Raw genomic sequence first — 14,407 nt, 5'->3', positions numbered from 1 at the left:
GGCCCCGATATGATTTTAAATATTTTGAAATTTTGTCTTTGAGGCCGAAGGTAATCTAGGATTACTGGCCGGTTACGACGGTAAACCTATAGGGGCGAGTTTGGGTCGTGACAGAGTGGTATCAGAGCACGAGTTAATATCTCACACACGAGTCTATTGAGCATTAGAATGTCTAGAATGGAATTAAGGTCATGCATCTAATAAGTAAGTGATAAGTTGTGCATTTGGGAATATATACGTGTCTGTGTAATAGATTTAAGTATTAAAACCAAGAATTAAGAGTTGTAGGGTATTTTGATGCTTATTAGAGGACCGAAATGTGTTTGTTTAATAAGTGTGGTATTGAGGCTAAGAGCCAAGAACTATTGAGGAACTTTTTGCACATTATAAGGAAATATTAGTGAGTACAAGAATAATGATTTGTGAGAATGTAATATTATAAGAACTAAAGGTTATTTTGGAATTTCGATGATTAAAGAGGACTGGGATATGTGTGTTTAACATGTTTGGAATTGAAGTTAAGAGTTACTGTGAAATTTTCTTTTCATGCTATAAGGGAAATGTAATTTTTGATCATAGCACATTGGTGAGTACAAGAATATTGATTCATGTGAACCCGATATTATAAGGAGTTAAAAATCTTTGATGGAAGTTATGAAGGCTATGTGGTTAAATGTAAAATTAGACTATGAGAACATTTTAGGAAGTTAAAGTATTTGATGATTAATGAAGTGTGTCAAACTATGGTGATTGAAAGTTAGAAAACTATTTGATATGAAGATGATATGCTATTTTGGTGAAGGACCTACTATATGAACCATAGAGGTTCATACTTATGTTGATGACCTTGAAAGTCCGATTGGAATCACATTCGGCCGACGTAGCTTCGAATCGAAAATTCTCAGTCAACTTCATGGGAATGAATAGGTTGCCCTATTAATGTCTTTGTAAAAAAGAAAAAAAGAAAAAAAAAAGGGAGGTGGGGGGATTGTTTAATTATGGTTGAATATGTGATGTTATGTTTCAAGCTATCTAATGTTACCCCAAGTGTTTTCCACCTTTGACTTGTAACTTTAGGAAAAGATGATGAGAAGTACAAAATGGAAATTGAATCCTTATTGGAGTAATTGGGAAAATAGAAGAAGTGCTAGAAAATATGATGAAAATTATGCAACAGCGTTATGGGAAGCCGCAAGATTAGAAGAAAAAGTAAAGTGTTAAGTCAAAGGAGGAATTGCAAAATATAACTAAGAGGTGGAGTGTTAATTGTTAAGCAAAATTAGGAGAGACAAGTAACTTTAAGCAAGATATAAGTTCACCCCCAAATTATTCAATTTGTTACAAGTGTTATATGGAGTGTGTTATCGAATTTTGGGAGCATGTTTCAAATGTGGCAAGATAAAGCAACTAATGAAGGATTATTCAAAAATAATAAATTTTTAAGGAGGTTTCAAGTCAGCCAATTAGTTTAAAGAATGGTTTCTAACCCAATTGTTAAGTGAAGGAGTACTTTAAGCATATGTATAGAATTTTGAGTCGTTATGTCAAATATGTTTTGGTTATGTGAATCTTTCCTACCTAATGTTTGGCAGACTTAGGATACATTTACTTGGATTTTGGAACTCCGTTCGAAAATGCTAAGATTATTAGAATATGACCATGACTTCAATTTATTGTGAAGAAGCATGTATCTAGTACTACTTAGAAGAATTAATGCGAAATGTAAAGCAAGAAAATATTTTTGCCGAAGTTATAAATGCAAATTTCTTAAGAACCTCTTAGGACAAAGAATTTGAATTGACTAACTTGCGAAGGATTGAGAAAGACAAAAGTTTGGTTTCAAAATAATTTGATGATAACTTTGATGCTACTTGATGGTTGAAGTAAGTTATATATGCGCACAAGAGAATTGGAAAATTTAGAATTTATTTGCTTAGGCATTTGGAACCTATTTTGTAACGCCCCAAAAATACATACCATTGAAGAAATAATAATAACCATGGCTTATAAGAGATATCGGAAATATCCTTAACATGTTCCATTACATAATCTCAATGTTTATACAAGAATAATCTCACATGCGGTTATGCATTCAATGAATCCTAGTACATGAATCTATAGCATGTAGAATCATTTAACCAAAATAAGTAAACGCCCTCAAGGGCTTACAAGTTCCACAGCTTAAGCCCGGTTACGCAAAGATGGTCTCTTGGACCCATACATGAATAGCCCTTGGCTTACAAAAGATTGCATTTACAAACAAAATAGAGCCTTGTGCTCTCAATACATACTTCCACGCCCTAATTCGGCAGGTTCGCCACGTCTTTTCCTGCACCCAAATCCCATAGGGGTAAGCATAAAGCCCAGTAGAGAATTCTTAACAAAGTATATACATTTATGCAAGATTCCCAATATGATATGCACATGCCATGCTATGCCCTTTAAAAGAAGATTTCATCTTTTATCTTTTGAAAACTACCATGCTCAAAGAAAATTTTGAAATCTCAACAATTCAAAAATTTACAATTTAATTCAACGGGGTGGTAAATATGACTCAGGTAATTCCTAGGTTGGTGTCTGTAAGTAGGCATAACTAGCACTACCAAAACCCCACTTTATAGGTTGCTAACCAGAAGGGAAGTGGTACCTCCTCCGTGCTTGTTTTCGGTCTTTCATCCCGGACACTCAGGCCAATTTAATCAATTTCATCTACACCTCCTATCCGGACTTACCAACGTATTTACCCCAAAACATTTCATTGAATTCATTTCACAACAATTCTTTCTCAATGTAAATGTTTTCAAATCTCAACTAAAAACTTGCAACAATGCCATGTTAGAAATGCCAATACAATATATGCCAAAACTAAATAATAATCTTGAAAGAAACAATTAAATGAATATGTAATGCAATAATCGCCATCGCTATCTAACATTTCTCCATCATCAAATTTCTCAATGATGATTAATCATAATCAAACTTTCCATTCCTCTTTCAACATTATCTAGCATGCTACCCATAATTCCTTTTAAATTCATCAACAATGAATACTTTTCACATTTCATGAAAACCATCAATTCGTTGCTTCATAACTTATCTACAATTCCAACAACAAATTTCCATCTCCATATTTCATACATTCCATGAAGTTTATCATTTATACAATGGCAAAAGATATTTTTTATTTCATTCTTCCATTGTGACACATCAACAATTGACTAATTTTATAGACCTTCATCTCATTTCAAAAATCCATAAATTTGGGTCTTTAGCTAAGATTAGGCATCTCTTTATCTTTTTAAAAGAACTCACACACACAAAACATCTTTACTCACATAATCACGGTGAAACCCTCAAGGATTAACTTAGCAAAATTTGAGATTTTAAACCCTCTTTTGAAAACTACTACATTCTTGAGCCAAAAATCAAAACTTTCATAATAACTTCAAGAAAAACTCTAAAATCAACATCAACCTTGCAAAACATGTATATATAACTCAAAGAAGTCCTTACCTCAATCTTGATGAAGAGATTTGATGAAACCCTAGAATCAAAAGTTGTAGAAATTTGATCTCCACCGTACAAAGTGAAGTTCTTGCTTCTTTTTTTCCCCCCAAAACTTGTGAGAGATGATAGATCTAGACCCAATGGATTGTAAGAAATCCAAGGTTTTAAGTGTTTGATGAGAGTTTTAGAGAGAAGGAGGAGCAAAAGTGTTTTTAGAGTGAGAAGGGAGAGTTAAAAAGTGATACACACTCAGCCAAAAAGAGAGAGAAAAAAAAAGAGCCTGTCGGACTGCCCATAGGCCCGCACGTGCGGTGCCCTCTCCTGTACGTGGGAAGCGTCTTCCCGCATGTGCTGCCTACACCCCAGCACGTGTGGTGGTCCTTCCCTGCACCTCACTCCGCACCTTCCTTTTCACTTGCCTTTTAAGCAGAATGTAACCCAGAAAACTCCTCCCTCACTGCACGTGTGGCCTCATCCCGCACGTGCGGCCTTGGCCCTCAAACACATAATTTTTCTGTTCACAACACCTGGCACCCCGGACCGACCTTGCACCCTCCGAAACGAGTGAAATTCAACCTCGGAATAAACAAGAGCAAAAACTTTGAGGAAAACTCCTTTATGCAACAAACCCAATTAGTTAACAAGGTTCTAAGTCAACCCAACACTCCAACAAGGCAAGTCCAAAGTTAAACGAGAAAACAAAATGAGTAACGCACCCGGTCATCACAACCTCCCCACCATAGGAAATTTCATCCCCGAAATTTGAATAAACTACTCAAGCAAGAGTTTTCAAGCAATCACAACCACACTATTACATTTTCAAATCGCGACACTAATTCTCAACCCAATTTCATCATTAACATCGTGGTCACCACACTAGCAACGACCATTCAAGATAAACATATGCATGGAGTTTCTCTAACAAAAATGGCAACAACTCACAACAACTTCATGCTTAAAACAATAATGTATATAACAACACATACTTAAAAATTTTCAATACATTTTCCCACAACACTAGGGAATAATACTAATGAAAAAACAATTTATCCATGTTCAAATAAATCTGGATACTTGGAACGAACTTTCGCTTCCTGCTCCCACGTTGCTTCTTCAACCCCATTGTGTCTCCATAACACCTTTTACCAACGGTATGGTTTTGCCCTGTAGCACTTGCTCTCAGGCGTCTAACATTTGAACCGGTCGCTCTTCGTAAGAGGCATCCTCATCTACCTCCAAATCAACCCAAGCAAGCACATGAGAAGGGTCGGGTTCATACTTCTTAAGCACAGACACATGAAACACATTGTGAACCCTCGAAAGTTGTGGCGATAAAGCCAAACGGTACGCCACTTCTCCAATTTATCTCCAATATCTCGAAAGGCCCAATAAACCTCGGAGACAACTTACCACTCTTACTGAATCTCATCAAACCCTGCCTAGACGAGATCTTAAGGAATATATGGTCACCCACTTCGAAAGACAAAGGCCGTCTCCTCTTATCAGCATAACTTTTCTTTCAGCTTTGGGCCGTAGCTAACCTCTTCCGAATGAGAGCAACTTTCTCGGTTGTCTCCCTAACCATCTCCAGACCCAACAATGGGGCATCCCCCACTTCGGCCCAACAAACTGGTGATCTACAAGGTCAGCCACACAAGGCTTCAAACGGTGCCATCTTGATGCTAGCTTGGTAACTATTGTTATAGGCAAACTCAATCAACGGTAAGTGCCTTTCCCAAGACCCCTTGAAATCGAGGGCACAAGCTCTGAGCATGTCCTCCAAAATTTGGATGGTACACTCTGACTATCCGTCGGTTTGAGGGTGGTAAGCGGTGCTAAAGGTTAACTTAGTTCCCAATGCCTCTTGAAGGCTTTGTGACAATCGGGCAGTAAAGCGAGGATCCCTTTCCGATACAATGGTTATAGGAACTCCATGAAGTCAAACTATCTCTCTAATGTACAACTCTGCCAAATGCTCAATTAAGTCACCGGTACGCATCGGGATGAAATGTATAGACTTTGTCAACCTATCAACAATCACCCAAACGGCATCATTGCCCCGTTGTGTTCTAGGAAGCCCAACTACAAAATCTATGGTAACGTGCTCCCATTTTCACTTGGCTATCGGTAAGGGTTGCAACAAGCCCACTAGTATTTGGTGTTCGGCTTTCACTTGTTGACAAGTAAGGCACTTCGACACAAAGAAAGCGACATCCCGCTTCATAACCCCCCACCAAAACTGACGGCTAAGATCACGATACATCTTGGTGCCTCCCGGATGTACCGCAAGGCGTGAGTTATGGAATTCCTGAAGCACTTCCTCTCTACAAGATTCTAGTACAAACAAACGATCAAGGAATCGTACACCCAAGTCCGAGTGAATGTTCAAACCCTTCTCTTCTTTCCCATTAGAGATTCTATCACGAATTGACTCTATTTCACGGTCTCCTTGTTGTGCCTCTATAACTCTACGAATCAAGGTAGGTTGAGCACTTAAGGTAAACAAAGTTACACCCTCATTAGACTCACCCAAATGCAATTCAAACTTGTCTATGTCACCCAACATAACCCATTCTTGAATGGCCACGCTCGCCAAACTACTCACTGATTTTCGACTTAAGGCGTCAGTCACTACATTGGCCTTTCCCGGATGATAGTGTAATTCGAAGTCATAATCCTCTAAAAATTCCATCCACCTCCGTTGGTGTAAATTCAAGTCTTTTTGGGAAAACAAATACTTTAAACTCTTATGATCGGAGAAAACCTCAAACTTCTCGCCATACAAATAATGCCTCCAAATTTTCAAGGCAAACACTACTGCTGCTAACTCTAAGTCGTGGGTGGGGTAGTTCTTCTCATGAGTTTTCAATTGCCGTGAACCATAAGCCACAAACTTTCTCCCTTGCATCAAGACACAACCAAGCCCATCCCGAGATACATCACAATAAATGGTGTAACCCAAGCCTCTTTCCGGAATTATCAACACCGGTGCGGTTGTCAGCCTAGTCTTAAGCTCTTGGAACGACTTTTCACAAGCCTCACTCCACACAAACTTAACCCCCTTTCTAGTCAATTTAGTCAAAGGCGTGGCTAGTCTAGAAAAGTTCCTTACAAAACGTCGATAGTACCCCGCCAATAGCAAGAAACTCCAGATCTCAAAAATATTTTTGGGTTGTCCCCAATCCTATACGGCATCAATCTTTGAAGAGTCTATGGTTACCCCTTCCCTTCCCTTGACACTACATGACCCAAAAATTTCACCTCGGTGAGCCAAAACTCGCATTTCTCAAACTTAGCATACAACTGGTGCTCTCTAAGCAAATCAAGCACTACCTTCAAGTGAGCCTCATGTTCCTCCTCCTCGGTTGAATAAATTAGGATGCCGTCCACAAAGATGACCATGAAACGATCCAAGTATTCTCGAAAAATCTGGTTCATCAAATCCATAAAGGAAGCGGCGTATTGGTTGACCCAAAAGGCATCACAAAGAATTCATAATGGCCATAATGCGTGTGAAAGGGCATTTTCTGGATGTCCTCCTCCTGGACTCTCAACTGATGGGAACCCGACCTCAAATATATCTTCGAAAAGCAACATGACCCTTTAAGCTGGTCAAACATGTCATTTATTCAGGGTAAGGGGTACTTGTTCTTGACGGTAACCCGATTCAACTTACGGTAATCAATACACAACCGCAACGACCCATCATTCTTCTTCACAAAGAGAGCCGACGCTCCCCAAGGCGAGGTGCTAGGGCGATTGAAACCCTTGTCTAAAAGCTCTTGGAGTTGAATCTTCAACTCATGCAGCTCCGCGGGTGCAAATCTATATGGCGCCATGAAAATTGGTGCCGTTCCAGGCACTAAGTCAATAGTAAACTCAACCTCTCGATGAGGTGGCAAACTAGTAAGGTCCTGGGGAAATACGTCCTGGTATTCACATACTACCCTTGGCAACTCAACACCAGTCCCGTCACTCTCGTTATCCATGAGGTGGCAAACTAGTAAGGTCCTCATTTCGCTCAACAGATATACGAAAGCTTATCAGTCTTAATTATCCAATATTGAAACCATTTCCAAAATTTTCATTCATTCATTGATTTCCTTGAAAGGTTACAAAAGACGTCGCATGCATTGATACATTCATTAATCCTAAATTATGAATCTATAACATGTGACAAATATACAGGAACAAATAATTACAAGTTCATGCCTTAAAGGCTTATAAGTTTCCAAGATGATACTTGGTTACAACAAACGTGGGTCAAGTTCAACACAAAGAAAGCCTAAGGCTTATACAAGATAATATTTACAAAAAGAAAAAAAAAAAAAAAAAAAGATGAGCATCCCGCTTTATAATCCTCCTAAGCTAACTCCTTGGTAGAGGCATACCATCAACACCTGAAATTTGGTTTCCACATAGGGTGAGGTAATGCCTAGTAGAGTTAAGTTTAATGACCTGTATGATGCTTAACAAAGCCATATGGTGAATGCACATGAATGCCAATGCCAAAAATGTGTTTCACCCCTCCTTTCATCAATATAATGCCAAGTTCAATCCACAATTTATAAACCGTTATTTCAAAACATAAAAAACACACTAAGAATCTCTAGGTACGTGTCTGTAAGTAAGCTATACAAACACTTCCAAAAGCCATTTCACCGGTACTACCCAGAAAGATCGGCACCTAACTGTGCGAGTTTCTGGACTTTTACTAAGGACACACAGACTAACAAAATAATAATCACAACCACACCCCTAACTAGATTCACTACAATATTCACACATTTTTCTCAAAACGATACATTTCAATGTATAAATGTGAAACTAATGTTCAAATGCAATGCATGAGTGAATAGGTTCCAATTAACCTAGTTCTCATGCAATTTCTACAATAATCAATGTTATCCTCCACCCATAGCCAAAACATATATATCTCTATGTTCAAATGCAATGCATGAGCAAATGGGTTTCTATTAATGAAACGCCCCACTTTTATTTCATGGATAACATTACGAAAACCATTATTATAATACAATTTCAGAGATAACAAACGAAAGTTCTATACATTAACCAGAATAAGTAGAAGAAGGCTTCCTCATTCGAATACATAACGGATGTAACAAGGGATACAATTACAGAAACTGTCCGTAGGCTTACATCATTACATATAAAAGGAAGGGTTCAATCCTTTTACATCAAAGGCATTTCGCCAACAAACAAAAGGCCACGTGGCCAATAGATAATGAAAATTGTCGATCTTGAACCACTTCTCAACATCTACCCTAAAAGGGATTACCAACGTGGGATGAGCATAAAGTTCAGTAGGGATCCCAACATGATCCTGAACAATAACAACTTACAGATAGCTATGATTCATGGATGCTTCAACTTGTACTATATAAATAATGTGACGATTATACCCAAAGTATATTTACACAATTACTTTTTCCAAAATCATCCAATTTATTCAACAATATAGACTGTTCACATTTCCTTCTCATTTTCCATTTAAAAAAAAAATATCACGTAGCAACCATTTGCTTTTGAAATGTGTTCACAAAAATCTGATTTCCTTATATTACTTACAAACTCAATACGTAACCTACATCCATCTCCAACACGTTCATCACATTTTTTCGGCCCTTGAACCCAAAGTTAAAGAGATACTTTCAATAATTAATCTAATACGCTCACATGTACACATAGACATCTAATACAAAAAATGAAAACAACAAACACCCAACAACTACTTACTTAACATATAAGACAACTCGGTCCTCCTAAACCTTAACCATCATAACGCATTGTGAGACCCAATAAATCCTCTCACATGGATTGTTGATGAGATCCGATGAAGAGATGAACTTGGTTGCTGTAATCTACAAGGATAAACATAGTCAGCGCCACTTAACCAGGGTTGCCGGCCGGAGACACTCCAATGATAAAGTTAGAATCTATGGATGAAGAGTATAGATGATATAGATTGTTGTGTGTGGAGTGTCGGGAAGAAAGACATACCTCTTGTGTATGGGGTCTCCTCCTTTTATAAAGGATAAATGATATTTATTTAGGATATTTCCCCTATAGCTAGGATATTTTTCTGACTCCCATAGTAGCTCCAAAACTTTCGCTTTCTTTGACACAAGAAGCGGAAGTTTTTCGTTATGAGTTTGTGTGGATAATGTGTAGTTGGTCTCAAACTAGACCACATTACCAAGCAATGTGGCTTGAATAAATATTAAATCCCCTAGAATGTATGCATGTATGTATATATGTGTATGTATGTATGACTATATGTATATAAGGGAGAAAAGTGAGCTAAAGTCCAGTGAGTAAAACTATCTCTATAACGATAGGCCACGGTATTATAACCCCAAGGCAAGGGTGTAGGCCGCGGTATTATAACCCCCTAGTGAGGGTGTAGGCTGCAGTATTATAACCCCTAAGCAAGAGTGTAGGCCGTGGTATTATAACCCTCGGGCGAGGGTGTAGTATATTGCCTAGTGCGAAGATTTGCTTCAAAATAAAGACTTTCGCGTTGAGCTAGAGATATTTCTATGTGTCGAGCACAAAAATGATTGCCTCAACACTGGCGCTTGCCTGGAGGTGTGTGAAAAGGAGTTGGAGTTTGTAACTCAAGTAATTTTCTTTGTAATGCTTGGACGAAGTTGGTTGAGTATGCATGCATCACAGAGGTGCCGAGATGATAATCGGCTGATATGCCTCAAGTGGAAAGCGAAAATTTGACTAAGATGTCCCAGTTGGCAATAAATGGCCAAGGTAACAAAATGAATGATCGGGGAGGAAGGAGGAGTTTTTCCTAGCCCCACGATCCTACTACTAAAATTGCATGCCTATCGGATATGATATGACCGCTGAGCAATCTTGTAACGCCCGAACTTTCCAGGCCGTTGATCCCAATATTAGGCATGAAATTTATAGAATTGGACTCCAAAAATGGAGTGTGTAATTCTAGAATTGTTGTTGATACTCAGCCAAAGGGACTATTTGGGGAAGCATGAAATATGTTGAGTACTAGGGAGTTGATCTATGAATATGGATGCTGCCAAGTTTGTGAATTTGCAAAATTGAGTTGGGTTTGGGAATTAAAATGCCAAGTTGCTGAAGTGAAAGCGCCGAGTGAGTGTAACAGCTTTGTTCAGTGAGTTCAGTGATGAGCTTTAAGCTGATTAAATTATACCATCACCACATTGTGAAGGAATTGTGAAGTGGATTTCTTACCCCAGTGCTTTCGAATGACAGGTGTTATTCGGAAGGACTTTATAATGGATTTGTGCCAAAATTGCTGCAGATTAGTCTACTATGTGTTGGGGAAGGTTCGACTATGGTGACAAATGATGTGAGCTGTGCTATAGGCAGAAAGTTGCAAAATAAGTTGTAGTGGGTGAATGCGGCATTTGAGCAAACTCTAGGCACGGCGACACAAATGTTTTTTTAGCTGCATATAAGATCTACAAATTTTTGGTATGGAATTTTCAAAATCATACCGTATAGCTGTGTTCAGAAGGCTCCAAAGTTGGAAATGACTATGGGATCGCTGTAATCGGACTCCTGATTGCGTAGTTTTAGCCAAAAGAGAACTCATGGCTCAGATCGATTGAGAATGGTGCTCTGCAAAGCACTGGATAATTGCTCCTATAATGCTTGGTGGCTTGGCAAAAAAAAATAAAAGGAAGTTGTTGCTAGTGAGAATTGACCTCTTGCTCCCATGGTAAAAGAATAACACTAAACCATTGTGCCATGACATATCCTTATCTATATATTTTGCAAATTATATATTTGAACTGGATTATTTGGCTATGATAGGATGTAACTTAGCCACAATGCATGGAATAATTTCCTAGGTTGGCCAACTTAAGCCATCTTCTCCAGCGGAACGGTGACATCATTCGCCAAACTTCGACAGGCTCGTACAGCTTCGTTTTAGCTCTGATTTTGATGCGGTTTGTGGCGTTGGACTCGTTTTGATGAGGACTGCACACACGGTATAGTCAAAGCTTGAGTTCGACAATGCTAAAAAATGTCGATTTTTGGACATTTAGTCGATTTCACAACTATCGGCGTCCTACGGTTAGTTCGTGGCTTTGTTAGTCGGTGTATGTAGACTTCTCTAGTCGACATGAACTTGCTGGTAGGCCACAAAATTCTTGCTCGCATGAAGAAGAATGTAGACCCACTTGCTAGAGAGAAAAAATGGGTACGTAAACGTGGTCGGCGATACTTTGGCTGGTCGAACCACTTGGGTTCTCGGCATTGTAGTTCAGAAGGGCGTCAGACATGCTTTAAGTGACAAATTAATAAACGTGGGTGGAGGTCATCATTGAACGGCCGGTTAGTGTGGAATGGTTGCGGAGTAGTGCGAAGGTCCATGTGTGGACATGCCAAGTAGACTCTGCAAGTTACGCCACCACGACTGGGTTGCAGAGATGCTGAGTTGTGTTGTACCAATGGGTAGCTTGGGTGAGCTGTACTGATGCTGAGAAAGGTGGAAGAGATGCCGAGTAGCCTTGTACGAGGTATGGCGCTGCCTAGCAGTTTTGTAGCTTTGCCGAGTAATCTTCTAGGAGTTGTGGTATTGCCGAGTAATGTTGATGAATAATGTTGATGAATTAATCATGGAGCTAATAATGGTGCAAATTAATGTTACCGAATAAAGTTGATGCACTGCCGAATAATGTTGATGAATTAATAATGGCCTAAATGGTGCGAAGCCAAATTCTTCATGCAACAGGTCATGAATTGTAGAATTTTAGATTCAAACTGCTAACTTTGAGTCCTTCTATCTCCCTTGTTTTAAGTCTGATTGGCCTCATTTTTGCAGCGTTGGATTCATCACTCGGCCTAATGTTCATTCCACTATTCAGACGTGTCATTTCGCCTCGAATTAGATGTCGTTGGACCTCCAAAAGTTGACCAAAAATAAGATTGGTCTCCTCTTCTTTTTTTTTTTTTTGTCTGTGTGTGTGTGTGTGTGTGTGGCTCGTCAATGTTGTAGAGTAAGAGTAGTGGTGAGCATGGTTACGCAATGTCAGCAACTTGGCAAACTTACTATGGCTAAAGATTTTTGTAAATGGGTTGTGATTGCTAAAATCGAAAGTGTTGCGGTCCGATGGTCCGTTGCCGAGCTTGACCAAGGTGGCCAAAGCCATTGCTAGAAAACAGTTCTGGTGAGATCCTAACATGGCCAAGTGACATGGGTGATTTCGCCGAAGAATCTTTGTGTGGTCGGAATGAGGACTTTATACGTGGTCGGCGAAAATTATTCTCGGCCTTTCATTGACATCGAATGGCTCGCACCTTTTGCCGAGAGATTGTCACGAGTCCGCTTGGTGATCTGAAGTAGTGAACGAGCTGCTTAGAATGTTGGTGAAAGCACTTTGTTGCCGAATTAGTTGGACTTTGTTGCCCCAGCTTTGGTTGTACAACTGGTGAACTTGATCTTGGGTCTAATCTGGTGGCTTCGCAATGTTAGTAACTCGGCAAGCTCATTGTAATTATCACTTGTCAAACGGGTGTTGTGGTTGTGAGAACGGTAGTGTTGTAGTTGTTGGTATGGCTTGTGGGCTACTAGGCAATTTAGGCGTTGGATTCCGACTGTTGAAACAGTTTTCCGAATGAGAAATACTTCGGTTGTGTAGAAAGTTGGTGCTCCATTCTGCTCCGTGTGGTTTAGCATTAGTGAGCTCTAGCCTTCCTTGCTGAGCTTGGTCAAGGTGGCCAATGCCTTTGCTAGATAATGGGTCTTCTTGCGGGATGACAACATCGCCGAGTGACATGCTTGCCGAAGAACCTTGGTGTTAATTAGGGAGAATGATCTTTGATTTTACATGCTTGGCAAGTTCATCGATGCTGAACAAGCCTCATTCTTTGCGGAGACTGTTTCACGATTCCATTTGGTGAGTTCGGCACATGAATAATATTATGTTCATAGAACCCGATTTCGAGGATGGGATGTGATACAAATTTGGGGTTGGAGTACATTTGGCATCTTATAATTCCGGCGGTGGTCCAAAGCAATGAAGCAGTGAATGAGCTAATCGGCCCCTCGGTTGGTAGCATTTTTATTTATTTTTATTTTTTTTAGTAGCTTGCTAAGAACAATTCTAGAGAGAGAGAGTCAAGACCCAATTGCAGAGCTACTAACTTCATCTTGTTTTGACAACCTTTCTAAGCAATATTAATATTCAACAAAGGTTTGATCAAATCTGTGAGCACAAATAAATACATACATAGACGTGTGTATATATATATATGTGTGTGTATACCTGAACTTTAGCAAAAACATAATCAAAATGAAAGAAGCCAAAGACCCAGTTGTGGGTCTCCTTTTTTAGAAAGAGATTGGTTAACCTTAGTGCTCACTGGTCCGAGCACCTTGGGTGTCATATTGATTCTTCTCTTCATTGAATTCTTTAGCTCTTTCCCACAGACGATGCCAAATGTGAGACCCAATAAATCCTCTCACATGGATTGTTGATGAGATCCAACAAAGAGATGAGCTTGTCTGCTGTAATCTGCAAGGATAAACATTGTCGGCGCCACTCAACCGGGGTTGCCGGCTGGAGACACTCCGATGATAAAGTTAGAATCCATGAATGAAGAGTATAGATGATACAGAGTGTTGTGTGTGGAGTGTAGGGAAGAAAGGCATACCTCTTGTGTATGGTGTCTCCTCCCTTTATTGAGGATAGATGATATTTATTAGGGATATTTTACCCCTATAGCTAGGATATTTTTCTGGCTCCTACATGCATGATCTACATAGTTACACTGGGACAATAATGATAAACAAAACTCTGCTCTACCTACCATAAGCACGGTAAGCCAAGGATACAACTTTCCATAACTGAAGCCAATTTACTAGTCACCAGCTGGA

This window comes from Camellia sinensis, chromosome 5 (assembly GCF_055761805.1).
Source record: "Camellia sinensis isolate YWXY chromosome 5, ASM5576180v1, whole genome shotgun sequence".
Lineage (NCBI taxonomy): Eukaryota > Viridiplantae > Streptophyta > Magnoliopsida > Ericales > Theaceae > Camellia > Camellia sinensis.
The sequence above is the reverse complement of the archived record's forward strand: the minus strand, read 5'-3'. Positions refer to the sequence as shown.